The 16,224-nt window shown below is 39.6% G+C and overlaps 1 protein-coding gene across 13 annotated transcripts in view; it reads left to right on the top strand.

Moving 5' to 3' along the window:
- The window catches only part of myo9aa (myosin IXAa), a 111,392-nt gene that overhangs the window by 7,948 nt on the left and 87,220 nt on the right, over positions 1 to 16,224 (top strand). The window lies entirely within an intron of this gene.

Here is a 16,224-nt window from a genome sequence, read left to right as displayed (position 1 = left end):
TTCTCAAATTACAAAAGTGTTTTAGATGAGATGGACAGAAGAAGACAAATTTTCACAAAAAAAACCCCAAAAAGTTATAGAAATATATTTATATATAATGACATGTACCATATATAAATGTGACCCTATCTTTATTTTTTAATCAGATCTTTTCTGTTTTAATGGACATTTTAATTGTGAAGACTTCTTCTGTTTATCAGTGATTTACATTTAAAAACAGGCCTTTGAAATGCACTCCTATCCTAAACCGCTTTAGACAGCTGACTGCACTGTATCACACAAGGATGTCAGATATGTTGATTTTGTGTGTTGGGTTTGTTAACTTGTAATACATTCTGACTTGCGAACGTGTCCACGAGTGTACTTTTTGCACTGCCAAAATCTGATATATTGAATTCTGACATTTTCCTTTGATCACTGATGCCCACTCATGTATTCCATGATTCATAGTGATGTCTTGCAAATAGCTCTTAATGTAGGTGTTGAATGGCCTTAAGGAAGAAACCTCTTCTGTATCGTTATACAACGCTTCACAAAAGAAACCTTTGGCAGCTAATTTGATCAAATTCACTTCAGCTAATTGACCATGAAGATGACGATGACGTGTACGTGCCCGAAGGTTGAAAAGGAACTTTTTTTAATGTCTTTTGTCTGCATGCTTGACCTCATCACAGGTATCTACAATAGGAAACAGTGTTGCTCTCTTTGTGCACATTAGAGGACATCTGTGTTCATCACCGTGACTTAAAGGCGTCTTGGCACTGAGCTGTTTGAGCTGCTACAGACATTACTGCTCGTCTCCACCCAGCTATGAAAGACGAGATGAATCGTTTTGGCACTCGCAGCCTCTCTTTACTGTGCGAGTGTGTGTTTGCATACAAGCTGTGTTACTCATCCCGCTGTATGGATACTGGGCCTTGGGTATGTATATGGTGTTGTAGGTCTTACATTTTAGCTTTTCTTCTGTAGTTGAATTTGTTTTTCTACGTGTTGAATGTTTCTGGGGGAAACATGTTAGTGGCTGCTCCTTAGCGCTGTCTTCCCCCCAGGCCAGGGGCAGTTGAATGGGTCCGTTTTTCCCAACAGACTCCCTTTCTGAGGGGGAAATGGAGTGTGCATAATCTGGGTCAGTGATACCTCCTAGTCCTTCACCGTCTTCCTCTTCTTCTCCTCCCTCTTCTTCCTTCATCTCCTCTCTCTCTCTGCTCCTTCACAACTGCTGCCTACTGTTCAGTTTGACCAGTTAATTGTTAATAAACTTTTCAGTATAACCCAACTAATATAGAAAGTCTGAGCCTGATACGGATATTGATATATGAGAGTAAAAAAATCAGATAATTGGCTGATATTCCATCTGACACATCTTCGGCATTTCTGTTTCTTTTTTGCCTTATCATTTATTGGCTGGCACATACGCCGACACGGATATATATCGGCTCTACTTTTTAATGCCTTTTACTTTATGATTCATATCAGTCAGTTTATGCAACCTTGCTTTGTACGTACGTGTCATAAAGTTGTTTCACTGGCATTTAAGTGTAATCCTTTTTTTTTTTTTTAGCTGCGGCTATGGGTGTCAATAAAGTTGACACAGTTCAAATTCACTGCGGTTCAAACACTGAAGACGTGCTGTTAAAAACGTCCATGTTGATTTAATGAACTGTTTTGTAAAATTTTAGAAAATCTAAGTCAAAATGTGCAGATTCTGGATGTGATCTTACAGAGAACCATTAAACCTTAACACGTTATTATGCCTTTAAAACAACAGCTGTTGATGATGTGCCTTCGGTTTGCTGGCCTCTTTTATTGCGGGGTGGTGGTGTACTTTTCCTACTACACCGGCCAAATGTAGACCGTGCAGCGTCATATTGATATTTCCAGAGCTAGAGCAGGAGTCTGAAAGGAAAAACATTTTTCCACTCTCTAAAACAATAAAATGTAAATGTGAGGTCAGTCCAAGAGCAAGGGCCTTGTTTTAGACTCATTTTACACCAATGCTCTGCAGTCATACATGGTACACCAATTGCTCCACCTACAGTAGCTTAATTAGACCCCAATTCAGGCAATCATAGGGGATTGAATGAAGGGGAAGATAGAAAGGTCCCCAGTGAAACAGAAACACACACAATGCCTCATGAAATGCACTTAAAGTAAGTGTGTGGAGTATGTTTTAAAATGCGAAAGGGTTTCCCTTTAATGCCACTCAGATTTAATAGGAAATTGCTTTGATGTCTGTAATTATTACACGTGTTGTAGTTTTGTCTTGAGGCCTTTCATTACAATCAGCTATTGCCTTGAGCCACACCAATGGCTTCTGATAACAGTTAACCATTAAATCATTAGCTCACACTTGCCCCTGCCTGACATCATTGGCTGTACGTATCCGTATGTAGACACTCCCCTTTGTTTAGAAACAAGAGATTTCACAGGGTAAGTGATGTGATGATCTCCAAAGACATTTAGCCCACCCTGAATAGGAGGCAAAGAGAAGTTGGCTTACATGCTGCTTAAACCAGAGTAAAAGCTAGTTAAAGAGGAAACAGCGGAGTTACAGAAGACAGAAGTATTGGGAACGCACCAGCAGTCGAGAGTTGGAGACAGGCAACAAGTTTTGAAGCAGGTGTTTCAAGATCAGCCGTCTCATTTAGCTCGTCTTGACCCTCGAAACAGGAAAAGCCCAAAATAATCATCTCATGTATCCTTTGGCAGCCAGATCATTTTTCTGTTTTTATTGGATGTTTGTGGGTTAATTTAGAACATTAATGGTAAAAACAAGGTGCACACTCGGATGAGTATCACACCGGCCCCCACTGTGTCTGAGATTGTCTAAAAATGTCACATGACTGGTTGTGTTGCATTGTTGAAATCTCCTTCAACACTTCTTTTTTCTCCCTGCACTGCATGGTCTAAAACGGGCTTTGTCACTCGTTCAGCGCGGCCCTTTATTGTTCCTGTTGTTTGGGTTTAGGATCCTTAATGTTCGGCCCCCAGCTGTTTATGTTGAGAAGTGAACGTAAACAACGCTGCAATGGAATACTTAAAAACTTGTATGTGGCGCCATATTGCGCTGTGTTTCAATTGTGGTTCAAAGTTTGACTTCATTGTTTGCCCTCAAATTTGGCTGGATATGAAGTCTTGAATGCCAATTTCCTCCAAAACTCCTTTGTCACAGTTTCTGTATCTGACAGAATATAAATCATACTAATGTGGGTTTTTTCTTTTCATCAAGGAGAAAAATAAAACAGCTTTACTCACCCCAGAAACTTAAACTCCAATATGACATTAGAAGCATCTTTTAGTAAAAGGTGAGATAGAAATGTGCAAACAATGCCGTGATGGTGTTGTTATGTTGAAGCCCCCCTGAGCTGCACTTCCTGTCTCACCCAAAACTGCTGTCATTGTCCTGGGAGTGGACACAGGAAGTGGAATTCTCCATGGCGACAGCAGAGGAGTGGTGCTGTTTACTCTCACTGTTTCTGGTGCTCTCTCATACAAGCTCTCAGTTGCATTTTTTTTTTTTTTTTTAAATAGCCATTCTTCACAGCAGCCTGTAACACAGTTCAATTCAGTGGTGAGAAGCCTTTGATTATAGTCATCATTAACTTAAAATGGATTTACCACATTGAATCTTCAGACTACCAGTTAACTGAATATGGGAACTGCTCATCACCACTGACATAAAAGGTTTACTAGAAACTTGAACCTGTGAGTGTGGATGAAACCATGTTCCCAATTCTCACAGGCTCCCTTTTTAATGAGGGTCCATTAGAATTAATCCTGCAGTCATTTAAGAGCTTTTTGACTTAACCTTGTAGTTTCTGTCTGAACCTGTATTTCCACTGAAGCTTACTGTTTGGATCACCAACATTTGCTACAATATTTATTTTCCGTGAAGGCTTGTAATGTTAAAATGCAGGGTCAGTGAAAACAGCTAAAATGGACACAACACGAGTTATAGATAACAGAGCGCACAGTAGCATGCGATGTATTCACTGTTGTCCTTGGAACTTCTGCCGTTCTCTGTATTAATTTCCTTCCTCTGCGTTCTCCCTCCACTCTCCACTTTTGGCAATAACAATAACAGGTCCTGCACAACAAATTTAGCGCACACACGCACAGCTCTGCCCCCAGTGACATATTTTCATGTCAGCGGTGTCACCTGTTGATGTTCAGCCGGTGGAATGTGGAGGGAGTTAGTGTAGGCCGAGCGCTTCATTCAGAATGACCAGCCACAGTTATCCTCTGCTGTGTGCACAGACGGGCCTAAGAGGCCTTCAGTCATTTTTAATTACGGTGTGGACAGTAACTCCAGCGTGGACTTGTTCCAGCCCCGGCCCCGGCCTCACTCACTCAGGTGTCTTACAAACACTCTTCTCGTAACCCAAAGTTCATGAAGCAGCATGAAGACGCGTTGTAGTTTAATAACTGATTGATTTTTTTATGGCTCAAACTGATGAAACGTTTCTTTGTTTTCTCTTTCACCTTAATGATTTCCTGGTTTCGGGAATAGTTTGTTTGTGTATGGAGCAGTGAACACACATTTCCGGAAGCTATCCACAATTATTTTGTCCTTTTCTGTATGTCTAAACCCAAAAATATTAAAAAAAGCAAAATAAAGCAAAATAATAAGAATTTAAAGGACCATACCAGTGTTTTTGAAAGTTTTAGCTCCTGGGCTACTAATTACTGTGTGCTTTACATTTTTGTTGACCGTTTCCAAATGCATGCTGTATAAATGATTTGTATTTTAGTCCTGTATGGTTTGAATATAAAGCAGTAGACTGAAGGGTGCTTGACTTGATAATGTAATGCAGACTGTATTTCCATGCAACAATGTGACACTGATTAAAAACTAAAATAAAGCCTTGATGTTCACTGAGATGAACCCAGAGAGCGTGTCAGTTGATTTTCATATACAGAAACGAATGGAAAACTACATCCAACAATCTAAAACCCAGGAGCACGGTCTGAAAAATGGTTAACTGTGATGTAAAGCACATATTATCGGGGGATTATTGCTTGAAAATAGTGGAAATATCCATCACAATCACATATTTACGACGTAATATGTAAAAGAAAATAGCAGAAACCCCTTACTTACAGAGGCAGGAAGTAGCAAATGTTCAGCAATTGACTAAACTATTAATTGATCGATCATTTAAGCCCTGCTTGTGAGCTATACCATGCAACATCACTAGTGTGGTTCCTTTTTAAAATCAAGGAAAGATGCTTCTCCTCTTAGAAACAGGGTTTGACTAAAAATGTGTTTGATTATACATTTAAGAAGCTGATCAGTGACACTTCCTCTTACATAAGGTAATCCCCTCTTTGTTCACATTAAAGTAAACCTAGATTGTGATAGATTATGATTGTACTATCTGCTGTGTGTTTCCTGACCTTAACTGTTAGTAAACCGCTCTGAGGGCACAGGTTGTCGTTGAAATTGAATAAACTGGCTGTTGGAAAAAACTGTATCACTAATGAGTCCCAGTACAGAAACAGACAGGTCGTCTCTTAGTATTCCTCTTTCATTTCCCGCTCTCCTTCCTTTTCTTCCGCTCTCACTCTCACTTTCCCACAGCTCAGATTTCAGGAAACCGACGTCCTCTTGTCTCTCTCTTTCTCTCTCTCTCTGTCTCTGTCCCTGTTTCTGTCTCTGTATCTCTTTCATTTTCCCAATTCACTCTCTCTATCTGCGAAGTCTCTGTCCTTTCTCGGTTCACTCTCTTTTCTCACCCTTGCTGGCTCTCTGAATATTTCGGTCAGAGCTCATGTTCCACCCCCCAGCCGCCACTTCCTAGTCATTAGTAGTTACAGAGACAGACAGAGAGACTTGAGAGTCGTGTGAGTGAGTGCACAGCATACTTTAGAGGTAGTAAAGTGTCTGTAAGGCTGTGTTTCACTGCGAACCCGGAAACCATATTACTGTCACCGCATGAGAAATAAAAACATCTCTTTCTTCTGGGCCTTCAGTTAATTCAGGAGGGAAACTGTTTACTTCCACTCCCTTTAAATGCACCTTGACTCATTCATCTCTAATAGGTCATCAGAGTGGTTAATCTAGCTGAACTAGATATTAAGGGTTTATTGATGTATTTGTTTTCAAGTAATGCTGCTCTAATTGTTTAAGGTTCGTCTGGTTTTATATGTAAGAAGCTGTTTTATTTTGTTGCTTTTCCCAGCCGCCTCATTAGGGCCCATCTGAAGCATCCACAAGCATCAAACATTTGTGGTTCTGGCTTTAGTGTGGAGCATTAAAACCAAAGATTTTTGCTTTTCAGCCTGTTTAATTGAAGATATTTTCAAAAAGTATCCAGTATTTTTTTAAATTATGACCCTACACATTTATCTTTGGATGTTCCTTGTGGATTGGGAACCCACTTGGCTAGATTTCAGTTTGTTTAGGGATGTCCGGGTCAAATGGCCCGATCCCGATTCGAGTCCTTCTGTATCTGTTTAGAATTAGAAAAGGCAGCATAACGTCTTTTAACTGCTTTCATCTCTGTCCTGGATCAAAACTGTGAAGTTAATCAGCTGAAATGATATCAGAGCCTGACAAATGCTGGGTTTTTGATCGACTACAAATATCAATATAAGTAAAAAAATAAACTGCTAATGACATATTTAAACCATAAACACACCGTCTTGATACAGATCCCTTTTAGATTTTCTTTTTTATTGTGGCTAATCCTAGGTGTCACTCACACTGGTGTGACCAAATAATCTTTCACATTCACACGCTCTAATTTTCACTCCCATGTGCAGTGAATAGCTCGCAGTGTTGAGACATGCTGTGGTAAAGGAGAGAGGTGGAATAAACAAAGTAGAGTAAAGAGAGGATCAGGTTTTGATTGGGTTTATTTTAGCCGATCCATCAGAATATTCCTGGGTTTGCCTCCACGCTGATCCTTAGAACTGGCTCGGGACGTTTCTGTTTTTCTGTTAAACTTATGGCAAAGTTCATAAACAATTATTGTTTTCAGTCATCTGAAGAAGTAGAGCTGTTTTGACACTAATAAGCTGCTCGGAGAAAATATTGTCTGTGTTAGCAAATCCACCGTTGCTGTCGTTCCAGAAAAAGAAAAGCCCAGGTTCTGGAGCTGTGAGCGCCGTCTACACATGTGAGCTTTGTGGAAGCATTTGCATGTATTAACTGCGATTCTAACAAAACCCCAAAAACCGAAATGTTAAAGACGCTGACTGCAGTGTTGGCATCCTGCGCTCCTTGTTTTCCATTGACCCAAATTAGCGTCAAACATTGTCATTCACCAGTGAGTTAAATACAGGGAGAAGTTACAGTAGGCTGCTGTGCCATATCCTCATGTTACAGTCAATTTACCACAGTCTAGAAAGAAAGTTAACCTCTGTCAACCATTCGCTCATTGGTATGACCCAAAAACGGGTTGTATGCTTCTGTAACGCTGTCAGCTTCATCTTTCTGCTATTTGTCCAGGCTGTGTTGACTCCGAGCTGCAACTAACAAGTAGTTTCATCATTAATTCGTTTGTTGATTATTTTTTCACCGTTTCATTAATCTGTAAAGTGTCAAAGATAGTGGCAGTAAGGCTCATTGGTAGACTACTACTGACAAGCTCACTGCTAACACGCTAGCCAGCTGGAACATGCAAACGCTAGTCACTCACAATAGCTACCATTATTCTCTGTAATGTGGCGTTTACACTTTTTGCTTCATTTCATTTTATCAAAGGTTTTAAAGAAGAGGCTGTCTGACCTAACAAGTGTGTTAACTGACAGTTAGCAAGCATGAAAATCCACTAAGCTCTTTGATTCCACGGGAATTCATTGACAACATTATGCCTTTTTAAATGTGGTGTGATGTGTGTGGTGATAATTCATTTTCTGACAATCCACCGATGAACTAATTAGCGACTGTTGTTGCTCCATTAGCCTGTACACAGAGTCCAAACAAGCCGGAGAAGTGTAGCTCTTTGCTTGGCGAGGTCAAGGTGAGCTACAGTGTTGCCTCCAGGCTGAAGGTGAACTGTTTCTGTGGGACACTGCGGAGGGAGAGTTGTGTTACACATTGATACATTTGGGGGCCAAGGAGTGGTGACCTGTAATTGTGTGTGTGTGTGTGTGTTTGTTGAACATGTTGGTGCTCGAATGGCGCGTTCACTGCCACATCCATCAGCTGACCCCTCCGGTCCCTTCCACACTACAGCTGGGGCTACTTATTCTGCAGCCTATAAAGTAATGTCCAGTGGATACATCTGAAAATACTGTTAACATGTGAACGCAACCTGCATCTATGCTCGATTTTCAGGTAGTTTCTGTGTCCTCACTAAACTGCCAAAGCAATGAGGAAAAGCTAAATCAAAGAAATTGTGCATGTCAGCCAACATCTAGTGGGAAAAACAGACCCATAAGTCTGCTCTGGCTCCTCTTATCGTTGTATTTTTCTTTTTCTGTTGATAACAAAATATAAAATGGTAATTCTCACTGTGGCACATAAAAGCTACATCTAAACCAGGCTGAAAGTGACTGCTTAAGTGTGAACCTGCACCTTTTATGCTCACGCTGTAAGGATCAGTCGACTGGGCCAACATAAACACAGACAGAAATAGAGAAAGGCAGCATTAATTGTGCAGTCCTTCTTTGAATGTAAAGAAAAATACTAAGCTGCAAGTAGCTTGAAGATGCAGACAGCCTAGTTTGTTCAGTTTTATATCACAGCACAGTCTCAGTCTAGACTACAGCTTTAGCCACAATACGTAAAATAGTACTCCAGTAATGTTAAAACAGTTTATAAAGGATCCAGCAACCAGTGAGGAAATCAGACCGTGGGACTGCTCAAACTGCGAACAGCTGACCAAAATTTCTGGCATGCCAGAGATCCAGTCAGTCGTCCGAGAGCCAGATCGCCGATCGTTCAGGCAATTAATCAGGCGTTGCGACCCTCCTCAATCCACACAATCAATCTGCTACTGATCTGGCAGACAATCAGGTTTAATCCATACAGTGTCTGCCCAGGTTTACACGCCTGCTGTCAACATGTCTTTGTAGGCTCCACACTTACACGACAGCAAGTTCTTCACTGGAAATGCCAGAGGCGTTGTTTTATTTTCTTTGTAACACTTTCAGTATATATATATATATATATGACAGATCAAAGCACATTCTTCAGTAAGTTAAATGTTCATGTTCATGAGCAGCTTGTGCCCTTCCCTTTTCTTTGCAGTTGGTTTTATGGCTGCTTGTGCACTGTATGTGTTTCATGTCTAAAGTGCAATTTCCTCTGCCTGTAACAGTGAGGGGGTTGGGCCTGTTTTTTTAAAGGTAGTGAAGCCCTATTAAAAGCAGGGAAATTAGTCTCTGTGTGGTATGTGCACAACATAGTCGGACTCTCTGTGCGCCTTATCTGTGTCTTTGTCTGCCATAATTAGCACCTTCTCTCACGTATGTGGCGCAGATAGACACCAATGAATTAAGCACATTGCCTTGTAATCGCACCCTTTTGTTACAGAGATTTACAAAGTACTCTACAAATAAAAAAAGATACAGGGAACAATAGACTCAGACAGCAATGAAAACTTCAAACCTGCTCATCCGAAAACGTCCCTGTCATGTAGACTATACATCAAATCTTCCTTACCTGTAGGATTGTAAACCATCATTATCCATCATAGTCTTTATGGTATTGTCACTTGATTGTTTAATAGGGGAATCTAATAAATGATTATTTGGAACAGGCTCAAATCTTTTGTCGGATTCAATGAAAATTGAATTACATAATAATTACAAACTAGTGTCAATTAATATGGTCAGATGTGTCTTAAAATGGTCATAATACAAGATGACACGCCTGTCTTTATGTAATTCAACCAAGATCTGAACCTAAAGGGCTGAGCACATGCCACTGTTTTACAATTATGAACACACCCAATACTACTGACCAGCAGACAAAGGAGGTATTGTTTTTTAAATACATTTTAGCTAAATGGAATTAAGAAACTGAGCATCCATATAACATTCCTGATTTATAACATAATATATTAAATTATTGACATTATCTGCTTTTACAAGACAGTTTTGTTGCTACCATATCGGTGGAATGTTTTGTGTTGAATTTTTCAGTGATAAAATAGAGTAAAAAGTTCTTGTTCGCATTGACTTAAATAGTAAACTTTACAGAAAGGGTTTGTTGCATTTAGTTGGGAATTTTACATGAATGTTAAGCTTTGTGCAGTTGTTGTCAAAAAGAAGATGATGGTTAATGAAAAAGGATGTGCTGCATTAGGAGTGATCAGCTGCTACCCTACCCTAAAGGTCAAAGATCAACTAAAGCTTTTAGCAACACTTGACAGAAAGTAAGAAACTAGCAGTGCGATCCCATTACATGTAACCAATAAACATAGCAGCTATATCTGACACCACGGAGCTGTCAGATTCACGAATGAACCCACAAAAACGTGTAGACTACATGTGAGAGTTAACAATCCAGTGCTATAGCTCACACACCTTAGTGTAACGCATACAAATTCCGAGTGGCTGGAGGCATTATGAAAAGCAACCGTAACATTATGAGCCTTGAAAACACGAGCCTAGCCCAGATGACAGTGACACACTCGCAGCTTTTCAGAAAAGATGACTTCACATCGTAGAAAGGTGACCAAACTTGATCTTCCCTAGTCTACAACAATGGCAGCCATTGAAGAGTCTGACTCACATGGTTGAACCCTCTCCTTGGTTTCCTGTCAGAGGGAACCTCCAAACATCTCTCAGACAATGCTCAGATTACAGAAAGAATGCAAAGGGTGTAATTTTCTTTTAATTATTCAGTATCTCTAAACCGAAGAGGTACATTTGTGAGCACCTTGGTTACATAAATCTCCGATAAATCACATTTTCAGACCCACAAAAACAGGGCTCCACCTAGATGTTTGGATGTAATATTTTGAAAATCTGTCCAACTGTTAAAAAAAGTTTGCTTTATTAAAAGTCCGCTGTGTAACATTTAGGAGGATCTACTGGCAGAAATGTTATATATTATTCATAGGTATGTTTTCATTAGTGTATAATCACCTGAATATAAGAATTGTTGTGTTTTCATTACCGTAGAATAAGGGAGAGGGTCCTCTTCCACGGAGGCTGCCAGTAGCCCAGAATGGACAAACCAAACACTGGATCCAGATAGGACCCTTTGCATTTTTAATGAATTTCGTGGCCACCATAGTTTCTCCAGCACACTTGGAAGGCTGAACTGTATTCAAGTGCTACACACTGGTCCCTTTAAATCCACTGCATTTGAAATGTTTGTATTCCCGAATACAACAAACCATTGTTTCTGTGTTTCTCTCATGCTACAGGTTGTTTTAAGCCACTGATCCAAGTACAGATTGCTTTGAGCAAAAACCACCAAAGTTAAGAGTGATGTTGGAACTTATAATCCACGAATGGTTTATTTTACATATTCAGAACTTTCTCGCTTTGTGTGAATCTTTACTGCTTGTAGATAGTTGGGATTGGGTCTGTCCTGCTCTTCTCCGTCTTGGGAAAAGTCCCCTCGAACAGATTCCAGGTCAAATTACTTGACTCCTGATCTCTGACCATTCAGGTGATGTAACCGTATCTGTTTCTGGTTCAGTTGTTTGAGGAGACGAGAAGAGGCCACTGCAGGTTTCCTCACAGCCTGCTCTGTCAACTCCTCCAGGGCACAAACCTCAAGCTTATCTGCATCAAACCTTGTTTTTTAAGTTATTGGCAGACACACAGGCACAGTGCTCAGGTGAAATGACATCATGCCTCAAACATTTTCTCTTCTTCTTCTTTGTTAACTCTGTTGCTTTCTGTCTCTTTGTTTGCACACATTTTCACTTTGAGGACACTTTTAGCAGCAGAGCGGCTGTACTGTGCGTTTGATACTTTCAATAAGTGGTCACGACACCGCGTGAGTGATGCTAATATAGGGTGCGATAGTGCATCTGTACTGTTTGCATGTGGCTACAAAATAATTTGTTTAGTTAAAAAAAGTACAGCAATTGCACGTATGTTTCCTTTTTGTTTTTAGTATCACAGTTAACAGGGAGTTTGTTCCTTTTATCAGTCCAGAGCACAATGTTGTGCTGATGTAGAACACAGAGGCCTGAAGACTGAATAGTTTATATGTTATCTAGAAATATTGTTCATTATTGGACACGAGTGGCATTCAGTAAAAAAAAAAACTCAATTTGCACTTACAACTACACGATAACTGCATGATCCTGATGTGGGGATATAGTGTTTTTTGATACAACAGAAACATCATGGTGAAGGGTAGTACTTCCTGTGATGACATGTTTAACCATAATGAAACTAGCAAGAAGACAATCATTATCATTTTGTCATCATAGTGAGACTCCACATCTCATTCCTTCACATCCTGTCAGTCACTGATCATCCGGACTAGGGATGTCCGATATTATCGTCCGATATTCACTAAAAAATTTAATATCGGGAATTATCGGTATCAGGTTTTTATAACCCATGTTTGTTCTGTAGGCTTCAGCATTTCCCAGCCTGCATGAACGCAGCATGGGACGTTTACTGGCGCGCGCTAGATGACGTATAACAACAACAGCTACACGCTAGAGTGGTTGGTTGCTAACCGTGGCCAACAAGCAAACAATTTAAAGCTGAATGATTGACCTTAAATATTTGACCCTGCTATGAGCTGTCCCTTAACCAAACTAACAATTGGCTTAGAATTTACATTAGCACTCCTTCAGGTGCATAATACAATTAAACACATTAACCAAAGCTAGCGCTTACTTAGCGATTAGCGTTGACGCTCTTTTCAGTATTAATACAATGAAAGTTGAAGTAGTTCTCTTAGTGTGCACAGACAGTGTTTACATTTGGAAAGCCATGTTGCATTTATGTATGCATCCAGTGGGGCATCACAATAGAATTAGGCATAATGTGTTAATTCCACAATAGGAGATATGTTATGTTGTTACCTAACAACAGTTTTGGTGTAAAAAGCCTGCATATATCGGTATCGGGTGATATCGGTATCGGAAATTGAGAGTTGGACAATATCGGAATATCGGATATTGGCAGAAAAGCCAATATCGAGCATCCCTAATCCTGACCTTCTCTCTCGTTTCCCTGTTTTTCTTTCTCGTTATATTGCCACAGCTTATTAAAAAACTGTTTATGTGACATGTTTTGAGTCCAGACTGCAATGTTTGGATTATCACTTTTCCCCAATTCACACAACAGTGAGTAGTTCAAATAAAGACTCAGAGGATATAAGTGAATTAAAAGTACCTTAGTGTCTAAGGGAATCTGTTACACCTCTCTCCTGTGTGTGTAGTCTATCACTGTGGCAGTGACTATGTAAAATACATTAAAAGCATCTGCCTTTTCCTTTCCTGATTTAAAGTGACGTTGATACCTGTTGAACTTATTTAACTAACTCACTGTGGCTGCGGCTTCTCTTACCATTCCTTCCCTGTAATATTATCCCTTGCTAAACTGATCCGCCAAATATTTATCAACAAGTATAAAATAAAAACCAGTAAGACTGGTCTGTTTGTCTGTCATCAGAAGAGCCGCCCTTTTTTTATTTCTCCAGCACATAATCTGTATTTTTAGTTTGGAGCGCTTGTTGTTGACACCAGAACTGGTTGAAGTTTTAGTGCCCTGAATGCTTAGTTTCATCTAATTTATGTGTTTCAAAAAGTGTACTTTTCGTGTAGTTATTCTGTTTAATCTTTTAAGCTTTGTGTGGCAAATAGCTGAATGATAACAGGCTGAGCAAGAGCCAGGCATTAGTTGTTAAATTGACTTTGTTATTCAAATGATTTACTTGTCATTCAAATACCAAATGTTCTTGCCTTGTGTCTGTGGAAATAACCCCGTCAGTTGTTTAAAGCTTTCGTTTTTTTCAGTGATTAATTCATTATTCATTACAAATGTGTCTGACAATCAATTAAGCAAATGGATTAAAATTTGCATCTCTTGTCCAAGCCTGTACCTTTACATTCCCTTTATGTCACCTTGATCCCTTCTACACTGTGGTTGGTGCAGTTGTCTGGAAATCTATCAAAAGCAAGATAGCAATGGAGGTTTATTGAAAGATGCATTGTGATTGCTAAGATAGATTTTTTCGGTGTTTTCCTGGAGGAGATGTCCATTAGTTGATTGTCCTCATGTGATGGTAAACAGAGAAGCAGCCAGCACGGCCCTGTGCTGCCCAGCACTGCCACAAGCCTAAATCCCCCCTCCCTATCCTTTAAGCAGCGAGCTGACCATCTGTTCCAGGCGCCAGGCCCTAACACTCATACACATACACACACACCTATTACAATCAGTCAAGCAGGAGAAACACACAAACATTCATCACAGTTAATACCTGTCATTGGCTATGTGTGTATGGATTCAGCCATATGCATTTAGATTGAATGCTTTATGTGACATTAGAAAAAAAAAGGTAATGTGTGCGTTTTCCTGTATCTCATATGGGTGTGTGTCTGTGTTTGGACAGAGGAGAGGTCCTGTGTGCATGTGTTTGTGTGGCTCATGGTTATATCAAAGTTGCTGAGGCGACACATGGCATGAGAGCTTGGATATGGGGCGACAGGAAATGACCAGGGGTGCAGCATTGTATTATTTCCCTGCTGGAGTCCTTTGTGATCCACTCTGCGCACCAACTTTATGTGTCCCTGTTCCATTTCCTGTTTTCACTTTTTTTTTTGCCATAGTCACGCTGCTCATGCAAGTTTGAAAGTAGGTGAGCAGTTTGATTTGTTTTTTTCTTTATGCTTTCAGATATTGAAGATGGGTTTTTAAAGATAAAGAGGTGTTACAGCTATGAAGGATTATTATAATACATTTTCATACAAATGCATATAATGCACAAGTTGCAATGCATCAATCTCACACAAAAAAGCTAAGGTTTGTCTCTTTAACAGACAGGTCGGCATGCTTACTTTTGTATTGAGCTCATCCAATGTGCAGCTGGGATGTATGAGTGTGTTACGTTGCATTGCACATGAATCTTCTACTCAAATTAGAAGAAAGTAAAGGACTTAGCAGGCTGCCTATGTTTCATGAATATAAAGAGATGCAAATACAGGAGAGAAGACAGATAAAATAAGACAGCTGACAGCTGTTTTTCCCATCCAAACTTGGCTATATGTTGACGTTTCAGGAACAGTTACTATGATATTGATCTGAGCTGCAAAAACTAGTCTACTAATCAGTTAAGTGACATAAAACTAATCGTAACCATTTCAATCATTGTAGTTACATTTAAGTTAAAATGCAGTATGTTTGCTGGTTCCAGATACTTAGTTATGTTAATTTTATCCTTTTATTTGTCATACATGATTGTAAACTGAATATCTTTGGGTTTTGGACTGTTAATTAGACAAAACAATATTGATATGAAGGCATTACCTTGGGCTGTGGGAAATTATAACAGGCAGTTTAATCAAGAATAAAAACATCCGATTAATCGATAATGAAAATAATTGTTAGTTGCTGCCTAAATGTTGATTGCAGGATGTTTTTCAGTTACTGATACATATAACTATAGAATCGGTGATCTATTGCTAGATATAATTGGTACAGCGGTCACATGTTTAGCAGAGCCAAAAAACTAATTTCTACACAGATTTGAGCTCTTTATAGACCAGAATGCAATGCAGCAACATCCATCCTTTCTCTACCCGCATGAGAAAGCCACAGCTGATAGCAACAAGTTGAAGCCCATACCTCTGCTTTGAAGAAGTTGACGAGACAAGTTGAAGAAAAGTGGGTACAAGATAAAGACAAATTACAGCACGTCCCATAATGACTCCTGGAATGCATTGAACATTTCAGACTGATGATACACACGACTTTAATGATATCTGGGTTAGATGAAAGGATGAATACGTTGGCTATTGCAATGTGGGTGATTCTTTTTTTAATCGAATAGAAACACCTAAAAAGTGCCTTTTATACTTCTAGTTGATCATGAAATGTGACACAAATTACATGGATACACATTTTGTTGAAAGGCTTTTTCATTTGCAGTTTTGCAGACTCAGTGCTCAGGATACACGGCGCATGTATGCTGAATATGTTTTGGTTGGTTATTGTTATTTTAAGAGGTTATGACGACCAAAAAGAAATGGAAAAAATGGATCACTCAAAAATAACTTTATGTTTATTCAAATGCAGTTTTATCAAGTCTTTGTGCTACACAACTGTCCAAACCCTGACGATGACAAAGAA

Source organism: Dicentrarchus labrax, unplaced genomic scaffold, assembly GCF_905237075.1.
Source record: "Dicentrarchus labrax unplaced genomic scaffold, dlabrax2021, whole genome shotgun sequence".
Taxonomy (NCBI): Eukaryota; Metazoa; Chordata; class Actinopteri; family Moronidae; genus Dicentrarchus; species Dicentrarchus labrax.
Note: the sequence above shows the minus strand (reverse complement) of the source record. Positions and strands in the feature narration are given on the sequence as shown.